A 13,579-nucleotide genomic window follows, 5' to 3' on the forward strand; every position below is an offset into this window, starting at 1 on the left:
GGTTAATAATAAATGGGAAGAAATAGCTCCTGTATTAGATATTTGATACAGGTTTATTACACAGTGGGTAATGGGGTTCCATCAAAGACAAATGATATTATCCAAACACAATGAGAAACTGATTACCCTGCCTTTGTGGTGTGTCCATAGATGAATCCTAACAGGACCACTTCGATATAAATGTTGAGTAACTCCTGACCAGCAACATACTCTGCAGGGCCCAGTGCAAAATAACAATGTGGCTCTCCTTGTTCCAAGAGCAGGAACCAAGTACCATCAAAGGTACATATAAAGCCTTGTCCTTTCTTCCAAGGTCTCTCTGCTTATTATGGCATTATTTGCTGTTTAATGTTCTAAGCAAAAGAAATTAAAATTTTAAATTATTAGCATGAATTTTACTATTCATCTTTTATATTGTGTGAAGCCAGTTTTAAATACAAATAGCACATTTAACTCATGCGTAGAATCGCTGAAATTACATAATCTGTATTTTGTGGCTCATCCTGGGAGAGTGTTTCAAGCTGCCCAGAAGAGACACAGAGATGCCTCTGAAGGCATCTGGGGACCCCTGATTCTGGTGCCTGCTCAGTTCGCCCTCCCTCCAGCCACCAGACTTACGCACTGCCAGGTTGGAGAAGTCAAGCCAGGCATCTCCCTTTCCCTCAGGTCTGCTGCCCCAACCCCTGGCAGACAGGTCACCCCAAGGATCTTTACACCTCCAAGCTGGGAATTTCTTCGTACCTGGATCAGGGTACCTGGATCACCCCTGCTAAGTTATGGCCTCCAGCTGGCCGTCCACAGCCATGCCATGGGGCTACCAGCCCCAGGAGCGTGGAAAGGCATCGGGGGGCAGCTGCTGTGTGCCCTGCCCTGAGATGCTTCTGGGCATCGGCACCCAACCCTGACCCTTCCCTTGCCCATGTCCAGGCTCCCTGTGGGAGCAGCGTAGGGCAGTGGTCATGGGTCATGTGCAGGAAGGGGAGGCTGAGTGGGGGCCCGGTGCACCAGGGGTGGGGGAAGCTGGTGGCAGGAGGCAGGACTATGCATGAACTGAGGATCCAAGCCCCCCACGTGTGCATTGTCCCATCGAACTTGACTCCCAAAACACAATTATGAAGAATTTCAGGACTGCAATCGCAGAGCATTAAACCCCAGGACCTTCTGAATGCCAGGTCCTTCTACACATGGGGCCTGTGTGACTGCACTGGTCTCACCCTCACGAAACCAGCTCTTTCTTTAGGCAACTCCTTTCCTACCTTAGAAAATAGTAAGTATTGTTTCAGGTGCTATTTCAAGTGCTGAAGATACAGCAATGAAGAAACACTGAAATCTCTGCCCTCAGGGAGATTCCATTCAAATGGGGAGATAGTAAGCAAGGCATGTTAGTGCCTCCGGAGCAGAATGCTGCAGGGCGGGGAGTAGGGAATGGGGGGGTTGCAATTTCAGAAGAGGTGGTGATGAGGGGTCAGCAGGAAGAGGGGGAGGCTGCCTTGAAAGGGGGCAGAGGCTTGGAAACACAGAAGAAAAGTTTTTAAATGGATTATGCATCCCCTCTGCCCGCTCTAAAGCCAACAAAAGTTTGTTTCCTGTTCACCCTCAATCTGGGAGCATCCGGCGGGATTCGGCAATGATGGTAGATTAGAAGGAGATCTCTTCGATGGGGAGGTGAGGGGAGTCCTCCCAAATGATGCTTCTCCAGCATCTCTTTCTAAGATCTTTCTAAACTGCTCTGCTAGACACCAACACACGCTTACCTTTACAGACTTTACATGTTGAAACAATAATGAGTTCCGGCGTTCGAAAAGGGTCATTGGATTTGAGGAAGATTAACCACCTGTTGTGAGAGGCAGCAACCACCAGGTGGCGCCATGGTTCTGTTAGACCAGAAGTCCCACACTCCACACGGCCGGGACAATCGGTCGTTACTGAGAGATGACCCGCCAGGCGTGGGTTAAATGCCTTGTTCCCATTATTTCATTCAATCTTCACAACACCCCCTGAGAAACAGGCATCATTAGTGTCACGTTTTACATGGGGACACCAAAGCTCACAGATCACAGCTGGGAAGAAGCACTACTGGTTTCTCAAGTGACTTTTTTTTTTTTTGAGGAAGATTAGCCCTGAACTAACACCTGCTGCCAATCCTCCTCTTTTTGCCAAGGAAGACTGGCCCTGAGCTAACATCCATGCCCATCTTCCTCTACTTTATATGTGGGATGCCTACCACAGCATGGCGTGCCAAGCAGGGCCATATCTGAACCCGGGATCCAAACCGGTGAACCCTGGGCCACCGAAGTGGAACGTGTGCACTTAACCGCTGCACCACCGGGCCAGCCCCTCAAGTGACATTTTTGACTCTAATGTTCGTGCTCTTGACTAGAACCTTTACCACCTGCCTCCACAAGGCAGCAAAGGGTTAGTTTTGTTCCCAAACCATCTAGTTTCCCATAATGATGGGTTGAGGGTGATAATGCATGGCTTCACCCGAGATCTTTGAATGACTAAGGAAGGATGGATGCAGAACTGGCATGGTTCGGGTCCGGGGGCTTCCCAGACCTGCACGCTAGGAGAGATGGGTTAGTGCTGCCGATGCGGGGGCCTGAGAGATGGTTTTCAAGTGACCCAGTAGGACCCCAAGCCAAATAGCTCTTGAGTAGCTGCCGTCCCCTCTCACCTCAGCATCTTTCATTCCACCTCATGGCTCTCCATTTCCTCGAAAGCCCCGCCCAGATGCCCAGTACCATCCCCAGGCCCACCCCATCAGGCCTGTCCTCCCCTGAGATATTTTATGGTTCCAGGTGATGCTCCTCCTTCCAGGACAAAGCCCACAGCAACAGCTCTGGGGCTCTGCAGCTCTGCTAGAGCTACTGAAACCCCCCCACACGTACGGCTGCATCACTTGCCTCCCTAAGACCACCGGCCGGGAAGCAAACCCCCTCCTCCCGCCGGCCCCTGCTTTCCCCGAGACGACACACTGGCTTTCCCGATGGAACCGGGCGTTCCGTCATCTTAGTCACACATTCACAGGAAGTGTTCACAGTGGCTGATTTTATTCATTACTTTAAAAAAAATCAGTTTTTCCTTAAATAATGAAGTAATAACATCAATGTAAAAAAATCTAATAATATGGAAATATATAGTAAAATTAAAAAGTAAAAGTTCCATCGCCCATAACCCCACCTTCTGTCTCTCTTTCCGGAAGCTGTTGTTAACCATTTGGTGTTTGGTGTTTCCTTCCAGACCTCCTGTGTGTCGGGGGGGGGGAGGTGGAGAGGGTCGTCAGGGTGGGGTGTCTCTGTGTATGGGGGTCTGCGGGGTGTGTGTCTACATGTGTGTATCTGAGTATGCACATTTAAGACACACTCACAAATAGGATCTTAATACACGTACTATTCTTTAATTTGCTTTTTTCAATTAGCAATAATCCTTTCCTGTTGGTACATATAAATTCTCTTCATTCTTTTCTAAATAGCTGCCTTGTGTCATCTTTTGCATTCATCCTACGTCCATTCTGGGAGGGCAGCCTTACCTTGGGTCTTTGAGGGAACCAGCTTGCCAGGAGTACCCAGCATGTGGGGAACACAGCCCCCGTGTTAAGAACTTAGGGCCTCAAGAGTAAGGCAGGGATAGGGCAGCTGGCCTGCTCCAGTCACAGACTCGCTGGCCCCAGCTCTGCCCTCATGAACCTTCAGGGTCAATTAACTGGAGAAATAGAGGACATACATTAAAAAGGCTCCAACCAGGGTTTGGCTGCCCCCTAGAGCATACTGGGCAAATCCCCATGATGCTGGCCGAGAGTCCGAAGGCTGATATGAATCTCCCCTCTGCTCCCTCTCAGCATAGTGTTGGCCCACCTGCCACGAGAACCATGTCCACATGCCTCCCTCCTGGGGGCCGAACTCTGGACTCAGGTTGCTGAGACTGCTGACTGATGCTCAGCAGCTGCCCTGCCTTTGGCTTGTTTCTTGAACCTCTCTGAGTTTCAGTTTCCTCATCTGGAAAAGAGAGACAGAATATCAGTGAAGATTAAGTGGGACAAACTGTAGTCAGAGATCTAGAACAGTACCTGCCCATGAATTTAGTCAGCCTGGCTTTAGGAAAGATTTTAAATGACTCATAAGAAAACATAGGTTTTAATAAAATGCATGTACTAAAAGGAAGGAGGAGAGGTGGAGCCAGGAATGGAGTTAGTTCTATGGAGGATCATACATAATTACACACTTGCTATTGTTGAGCCACCAGTTTGGCTTTAAGCTTCCTAGTAGCCAAAGCAAAAAGGGGACAATGCTTAGTTATGCCCTATAGGCCTATAAAATAGAGGCAGTCCACTTTCTCAGGAAGTGTGGAACCAGCTGGGTACTAAGGTTAGAGGATCTCTCTTTACACCCCTATAAAGGGGAAACTACACCCTCCTAGATGACATTGTTCAGTATGTGCAATGCCAAGGCCCAGGGCTCTTTCTCGCCTCTGCCTCCACATAGGCTGCTGGCATCACCCAGGCTCAATTCAGCAAAAGCTACTGAAATACGTTAGAGTGTTTTTCTCTTTCACAGTTCCATACCTTTTCCTCTTCCCCTGCCCCTTTTTTCAAGAAGGATGCCCTGGGGAGGATTAGGATCGTTATAGTCAGAATCTCAAGAGAAAGAAAAAGTCACCATTCAGCTTGTGACATTCAAGGCACTAAGGCAAGATTTTCGAGTCTGCAGCATCTGGAAGTTGGGCTTTGGCAAGAAAGAAAAGGGTTTCCTAAATTTGCTCAGCTCCCATGGCTATATCAAGAACCAGGACTAGAGGACCAGCTTCTAAAGGCTGACCTCAGACAAGGACAGAAAGCAGCCAGGATGTGAGGTAAGCGGTTCTGCTCCTCAGACTTTAATGTGCACATGAGTCACCCGGGCCTCTTGTTAAAATGTAAATCCCGGTTCACTAGGTCCAGGGTGGGGCTTGAGAATCTACATCTCTAACAAGCTCCCAGGTGATGCTGATGCTGCTGTCGGTGGACCACCCTCCGGTAGCCAGGGCGTGAGTGATAACACGGCTCAGAATGAAGGGAGAAGAGCCCGCCCCCTTCCTGGCCAGGGAATTGTGGGAAGAAAATGGGTTGAGGTGGGGATGCTGGTGGTCATATTCCTGTGTGCTGGCCTTCCTGCTGCAGGCTGAATCCGAGCGTGAGGAAGCAAGCTGAAGAGACTGAGGGGAGAGGCAAAAGCAGAGGGTCCTTGGTGCCCTGACCCCACTTAGAACTCTGATGGTGGAAGCGTTGGGGGGCAGGGGCAGCCTGTGCTGGGGACTGTGGCAGTGTGGGGGTGGGAGAGGGCCTGGTTGACATTCCCAAAGCCCTTGGTGTTCTGTGATATGGAAGGAACTGGAAGAGACCCAGCTTCCTACATGTCCCCACGACGGAATTCCGATAAGGATCTGGCTGGGGGCACAGGGCTACACACGGGTCTTGGGCTGAACGGGAGTTACAACCATGCTTTGGGGGTCAGCAGAGCTTTCAGGAACAGAGGAGGTGGCCAATAGGTTGTCCTTACCAAGAGAACTGGCCAGGGCTTACACTTGCCATGGGTACCAGTAGCAGATGTCCCAAGAGGGCCAGGGACAGACTGGGACAGCCTAGCTCATGGACCAGACAGATGGTCACCTAGAGCAGAGAGCCATCCGTGGGCCAGCTGGGGATCCGTCCCCACCACTACCCTGAGCAATGACATGAGGACTGTTAGCTTTCCTGATGCCACATTACCAAGGGGACCAGGAGGGGTGAAATGGCTCATTAGAGTTGAACTTTGAATTCACTGAATATTTACCCCAACCGGTCAATTAATTAGTCTATTGAATGTTTCTCTCACTACCCGACCAGGTGGAGATTGTGACAATATTTATTAGATTCGTTACAGGAAACAGAAGCCACAACTTTGCTCATCTGGGCTGAGTGTGTGCATTTGTTTTTAGCAGATATAACAAAGATAATCTGTAATGCTGCTCAATAAACAGTCCTTACTGCCATGTAGGAGAGCGCATACACGGGCAGCTTCTTAATGGAGTCAGCGGGGACGCAGGGCTGGGGCCACAAATTGGGGCCGGGGGTCCGTTGGAGGTATCTTGGGGAGGTGCAGTTTGAGCAAAAGTCAGAAGGAGAGAAGACACTGAATTGGCAGACAGGGAACAGAGAAAGGATGCGAGAAGGTTTAAGCAAAGCATGGGAGAAGGCTTCCTTCCTTTGCCCGAGCGTCTTTTATTAAGCTCCTGTGGTACGCCAGCCACTGAGCCAGGATCTGGAAAGTCAGAAAGACATTCCCGGCCTCACTTGGAGGCATCCTCTCCTGAGGACAGGATGAAGGACAGCGTTTCCCTCCTACCCTCCATATGGCAGGCCTAGTAGGGAGGAGATTTTGAGAGCGGGGTGCTCAAAAATACTCCTGCTCACCCACTTGCTGCCCTGCCCTTTGCCCTCTGTCCTGGCGAGTCTCGGGATGTGGATGTGGGTGAATGCAAGACCAATGCGGCATATCCTTGCGGCATATCCTTCCACCATCCCGATTTATCCTGGGGAGAAGGGAGCAGCCATTTGTATTTAGGAAGAGGTTCCCAGTGACACGCTCTCTTGCTTTCCTCTCCCACCCCTGTCCCCCTACTATTCGCACGCGCACACACACACACACACACACACACACACACACAGAGGCTGATGTGTCTAGAACCCCAAGTTCAAGCTCGGGCACGAGGTCAGGTGCCATCAGCTGCTGGGGGCGGGAGGACAACTTGGAAGGCCTTTAAAGTCTCTTATGGGGCATTTGGATTTATTATTACATTTTGCAGAATTTCTCAGCTGCAAATTCACTTTCAGGGAGTGTAGCCCCTTATTTTATGGTGGGGACCCTAAGGGGTTAGAGAGGAGGGCCAGCCTATGGTCATGCAGAGCCAGGACTTGCTGTGCACCTGAGGGTCAGTCCTACTCTTAGTCACTCTGCGCAAGGCCTCTCTAAGGCTCCTGGCTGTTTTCCTCCAGCACACAGGAAAGGATTAATTATTAATGTTTATAACAACCCAGAAACTGATATTTGTGAACCACGAGCCCCAACACTTCTTTCCCAACATCCACCCACTTAATCATGGTTTTAGCCTGGTCAGCGTAACAGCCTCATAACCTTAGAAAGGGAGAGCAGGGAAGGCCTTTATCAGCCACCCTGGGGGCAAAGGCCAAGTTCACAGAGGGCAGTGGTGACGTGGGAGCCAATAGCGCTCTCTAAGAAACTCAAATGTCGTCACCGCATATCAGAGCTGGCCCTCGTTATATTCCCTTTCCTGGTATTAATTATCTCTTACTTTTGTGTTACTTAGCTGCGGTTTTCAAAGCACTTTCACAAACATGATCTCAGTTGATCCCGAAACGATGCTATAGCTGGACTGGGCAGATAATTGTTCTCCAGGAGAAAATAAAGATTCCGAGAGGGAAGTGACTCACCCAAGGTCACACAGACCCAAGGACTTCTGTCCTCAGCACTGCCCACCTGGAGGAATCCATAGCTGGACCAACTTTTTAATGCAGGGCTGTTAATTACCGTCCTTGGATGAGTTTTGGGGCTCTCTGTGAATCCTCTGGGAATGTTGGAGGCGTTATGGACATTTTTCCGAGACAGAGTCCATAGTTTTCACTAGACTCTCTCTGACCCCAAACAGCAAGAACCACTGCTTAAAAATAAGCAGCCAAAACCTTCTCTGCCACTGCCTGCAGCTGTACCCACCTGGTGGGGCCTCCTCTTGTTGGGTGCTGGGGTTTGCTGGGCACCATCACAGCCAGGAACAGGGCCAGGCCAGGAGACCCGTACTGCAAAGAGTCCTGTTCATATTAGCAACACCAAGGAATAAAGTTTATGGGAAATGCACAATCCTCATAGTAAAAAATCTGCCACACTACACTGAGAGACGTTAAATAAATGGTGAAACATGCCATGCTGAGAACTCTTAATATGGTAAAATGCCATTGGCCAAATTTGTAAGTTTTATGCAATTCTAATAAAAATACCTAAGGTTGTTTTCTTTTTTCTTGTGAGGCAGATTGGCCCTGAGATAACATCTGTTGCCAGTCTTCCTCTTTTTGCTTGAGGAAGATGGTCGCTGGGTTAAGATCTGTGCCAATCTTCCTCTAGTTTGTATGTGGGACCCCACCACAGCATGGCTTGATGAGTGGTGTCTAGGTCTGCACCCGGGATCTGAACCTGTGAACCCTGGGCTGCCAAAGTGGAACAGGCGAACTTAACTACTATGCCACCGGGCTGGCCCCAGGTTTGTTTTTTTTAAAAATCTGACACAATGAATTTACATGGAACAATTTATGTGGCAAAATTAATGTATGAATAGAATCATGAAATTTCTGGGAGGAAAAGAATAGGGTGGATCTGCACTCCCAGATATTAAAATATGTTATAAACATCAATGATGAAAACAGAGAGGGTTGGAGGATGGGCAGACAGCTCAGGGGAAAAGAAGAGAAAGCCCGGGAACAGACTCTATGTATTAAAGGACATTAGTAGTATTTGGTGAATGTAATGTTCAAATCAGTGGGAGAAAAATTAGTTGTTTAGTAAATGATATTAGAATAATATGGGAAAGGGGCCAGCCCAGTGGCTGAGTGATTGAGTTCGCACGCTCCACTTCGGCGGCCCAGGGTTCGGATCCTGGGCATGGACATGGCACCGCTCGTTAGGCCATGTTGAGGCGGCGTCCCCCATGCCACAACTAGAAGGACTCACAACTAAAAAAATGTACAACTGTGTACTGGGGGGATTTGGGGAGAAAAAGCAGATAAAAAAAAAGATTGGCAACAGTTGTTAGCTCAGTTGCCAATCTTTAAAAAAAGAATAATATGGGAAAATAACAGTGGTCCCCACCTCATCCCATGGACCAAGATGAATCAAAATCTCCATTTTGTTATAGTGGGAAGAGGATATAGTTTCTGCCTCTGAGCACGATTGTAGGGGTTATGTGAGATAATGCCTATAAAGTCCTTAGCCCTGTGTTCAGCTCATAAATATTAGCTAGTATTATTATTAGAGTTACGATTAATCCAGATGGATTATAATGCAAACACCTAACGACAAAGTCAAGCATTACTGAAAGTTCAGGCAAATATTTCCCTGATCTCCTAGTGGGGATGGTTTTCATAGAAGCCAAGGAAGAAACCAGCAAAGGCAGGATGTACCAGGAACCATACGGGGTTCTTACCCTGCGACCCGCCAATTCCACTTTTAGGAAGTTTATCCTACTTATGTTGTCGGATAAATGTGCAAAGATGGGTAGTTATTAAACATTTTTTATAAGAGTAAAAAGTAGGAACAACCTAAATGTCAAAAAGGGAATGGTTAAAAAAACTTCTGTTCAGCCATACAATTGATTACCCTGCAGCCCTTAAAAATTAAAAATCATCTCAATGAACATTAATGGATCAATTTGGGCAAATGCTTAGGTTCGGATGCTAATTAAGACCCGAAGTAGAGTCCGTGGTATGACAATCTTGAACACGCCAAAATATACACCAAAACGGTTATCTCTGTGTGTTGGGAATAACATGAGGGGGGTTCTTTTTCTTTATTATTTTTTTGCAAATTCACTATATTAAAGCTGCCTCTTTTATGATTCTAACAAATTTCACGGGGGTTTTTAACATCTATTTTACAAGTTTCAAAAATTGGGCATTGCCAGATAATTTGTGCTTTTAAAAGTTTTTAACTGAGCAGAGATTTTACAAGAGACATTTCTCTATCCTTGCTTCTCAAACTGGGGTACATTTGGGGTATCTGCTAGTCAGTCATCACAAGAGCACGTCCACAATTTACTTGAATGATCTCCCCCTAGAAGTGACTTTTATGGTAAAGCCAAATGAATTATGGGAGACATACAAGGTGCTTCTAATTTCTCTTTTCAGATGGAGCAGGAGCCCTGCGCAGCCTTGACCCCTGATGGCAGCTGCTTCCTGCAGGTCCCGCTGATGAGCTGTCTCGGGAGGCCTCATCTTCTCTTGAAGATAATGCTTTGGAGAGCTGTATGAGGAGCGTCTGCAAGGCTGTGGCGCAGAGGTGACCTTTGTCCTCGCCCCTGGGCCTGAGGTGGCCGACTGCGTGCTGGGCTTTCTTGAGAGTTCAAAGCCTCAGATGTCACGGGTCTCCAGAGCCCAGGATTTCCCTCAGGTGGAGACTCGCTTCCTAGAAGCTTCCAAAACAGGCAGCGATAAGCAAACGAAACACGAGAAGCTGGCAGGCAGCCAGCGTGGGGCTGGATGCCAGGCGTGGGTGGCATGAGCCCAGGAGAGACTGCGGGCTCCCAGCATATCGACCTGCTGGGGCAGCTCATTCCCAAGCATCCGGTGCTCCCCTCAGCAGCCGAACCCTCTGGGCAGGGACTGAGGTGTGGAAAATGGGAACACAGGCTGCCCAGGTGAAACGTGGCTGGGATCAGGGGCAGGCTGGGCTGGCAGGAATTCTGTAAGGCTGGCAAACTCTGCATGAGGGAAGCTGGGCTCACATCATCTGCCCGCACGATGCCAAGACCCAGGGCAGTCACCCGCATCTCAGGCTGCCCCGGGGACGCCCGGGAATGCACACCCACTTGCCAAGCCTTGGCGTAACCCACACATTCTGGGCCACTGAGGCCACGGCCATCAGCCCCACGCCGAGGAGGGCAGGCTCATAGGTTCAGGGGCATGTGGGGCAGTGAACTCCCACAAACATGGCCCTGCTCTCATTGTGGGCTGCAGCCTTGCCCTTGGCTTGGTTTGCAAGGGCCCTGGACTGAGGGTCAGCCAGCCTTCCAGCTGGGGAAGGTTCGGGGGGAGGCCACAGGAGGACTGGCATTTACTGAGCCTTCACTTTCCATCAGCCCCTGTATTGCTGTGCACATTTAGTATCTCACATGTCACATCACAATGGCTGGATTCTCTCCATTTTCCAGATGAAGAAACCAAGGCTCCGATATCATCAGTGGAGACGGAGGAAGGGCACGTAGCTGGGGAACTGCCAGCTGGAGCTGGAGGGACTCACACACAGATTCCTGAGTTTCCTGAGCTGTTTCCTCTGTCCTTGGCTCTGTGTCATTATGGAACCCACACCCCAGGCCCCAGCCCCTGTGGTGGGCCTGCCACTGCAACCCTCAGGGCCCCTTCTCAGACCCACAGGCCCTCTGGTGACCCCTGCCTTCCTTCCTTGATCAAGTCCCTAGGGACTCTGCTGAGTGTCCCCTCTGTGGGGAAAGCTGTCACTCCCGTGTCTGGCCCCGACATAGCTGGGAGTGGAATGCAGACTCCCCCTCTTTCTTCCTTCAGCGCAGGCTCACTGACCCTCCTCCCCTGGGCTGGTTTTCCTCTGGGAAATCAGGCAAGCAATCATCCAAACAGCAAGCATGAAGCTACAAAGGTTCCAGAACCGAACTGAGCTCTCATACCCCCTGCTCTGGTCGGTGGTCCCTGACTCCCTCTGAGAAGGTGGGCCCTGAACTCTGCTTTTATTTCTGAGAGTTAAGTTTATTAAGACCCCCCCATTCTGCCTCTGAGCTTTCTCCCAGTCTTATCCGTCTTCTCTTCCAGTCACAAGAAGTGGTGAAGGCAGAGGAGGGCTTTCCCTTTCTCGGTTGGGCTGTTTGCTTCTCTGTGATTTTCTATTCCATCCTCTCCCCTGCCCTCCTCCCAGAGGCCAAAATGAAGGCATTTCTTTTAAAGCTAACTTCTGATTTGCAGAAAATGGAGATGAGTTTTGGTGTTTTTAGCATTCCTTTCCCAGGCGGTCACAGCAAAACACCTTACCAGAGGCTCCCTCACAGGCCCTGGGCTTCTGGGAGGGGCTGCTGCTGCTGACTCTCGGGCTCAGGCACGCGGGCCGTGCAAATGCAGGAAGGTTTGGAGGCCGAAGCTCACCTCTGCCTTATCGGAAGGGAGCATGTGGAGCCCCACAGGCCCAACTTGTAGGGCCCTGAAGGGGGAGACTGTCATCGGAAGGTGACTTCACGGGGTCCCCATCATTTAGCCACACAGCCTCCATGTGGAGATTGACTCCGCGTCCCTGGTCCTCAGGCTGGAAGGTCGTCTGGTTGCTCTGCTTCACAGTCTTTTATCTTAGTGTGACGACTCCTGGACCCTGCTTGACCCCAGAGGTGGGGGCTGTTCCAGGAGTCACCTACACGACCACTTACAAGACCGACCGTGAAAACAGAGAGGATCGGAGTCTCCGTTTTAGTTTGCTATGCCAAATCAAAGCTTTAGAATGATACATATGTATGTCTCTACCCAGCGAGGGGCAGAATGGTTAGGGTGGAGCTGGTTAGCAGAGTGATGGTTAAGAGCCGATAAAGAGGCTCGAGACTACACAGCTCTCGCCCCGGAAATGTGTGAGGTCGGGCAGGGCGAGAGCAAGGGGCTCGCACTTCCTCGTCTGTAAAAGTGGGCCGGGAATCTCTATTCTCACAGAGTTGTTGAATAAATGGCACTGACAACATTCCTGGAACACAGACGGCACTGAATTCGTGTGAGTGCTGATTGTACCTCAGCATCGCACAGCGTCGGGGGCCTCAGTCGTTCACTTCTTGTTCAGAAGATCCATGGACCAGGCACGGGGCAGGCACCGGGGAACCAGGGGTGGCACGAGCTCGCCCTCACTCAGGGAGTCCAGTGGGAAGACAGACAATCCAAGGCCTACGTGTGATAGACGCTCAGTAAATACTTGTTGAACAAATTGCAAAAATAGATGCGTGTTGAGCTTATGATGGGAGTGTGCAAGGTGCTGGGTGGGCAGGCTCAGGGGTCTCCCCCAGCCCAGGCCTCCCTGGGGAGGTGACGTTGAGGGGGAGTCTCAAGGATAAGAGAGATTTAGCCAGGTCCCTCTGAGCAACATTGTGTGGGCATTTTCCGAGAGCTTGGTCGGGCTAGAGTGTCACTCTAGGTTAGGAGGGTAAACCATTTCAAGAGTTCAAGTCCACATGCAGATCTGGCCCAGGGATTACTTTTCCAGGCCTGGAGGGCTTCCATTCTCTCGCCAGCAACTTGTAGTCGAAATACGGGCAGCCTTCTCCCTCCCTTCTCGCCTCTCCGCTCCATCCCGCCCTGCTCACTGGGGAACGAATACCGAGAATCCTGATACACTCAGGAACGCCAGGAATGATCTCCTGGCAGGCTCACTTTTCACAGAGGCCTCCTGGCACTCGCATGTCCAAATCATTTTATCTAGCCTGTAAAGTTACTAGCAATCAGAGGTATGGAACTCGGGAGCCAAGAGCTAACATTTTTTGCTCAAGATCTCGCGCAATAAGCCTAGGAGAGAGATACTGCTGTTATCAGCCCAAACTGAAGCACAGAAAAGTTAAGTAATTTGCCCAAGATCACACAGTTACCAAACAGTGAAGCTGTGATTCAAATCCACACGTCTGACTCCTGGGCGATTGGGCTCCCCGCCTGGAGCTGTGGCCAATGCTGGCCCAGGGAAGTCCCTTCCCTCCTCTCTGAACCTATATCCAACCCCAGCCCTTCAAGCCTTCATCACTACAGGGATGTTTCCCTCCAGAGACCACTCAAAGACTCATGGAGATGTGGGGTCTC

Source organism: Equus przewalskii, chromosome 23, assembly GCF_037783145.1.
Source record: "Equus przewalskii isolate Varuska chromosome 23, EquPr2, whole genome shotgun sequence".
NCBI classification, from domain to species: Eukaryota; Metazoa; Chordata; class Mammalia; order Perissodactyla; family Equidae; genus Equus; species Equus przewalskii.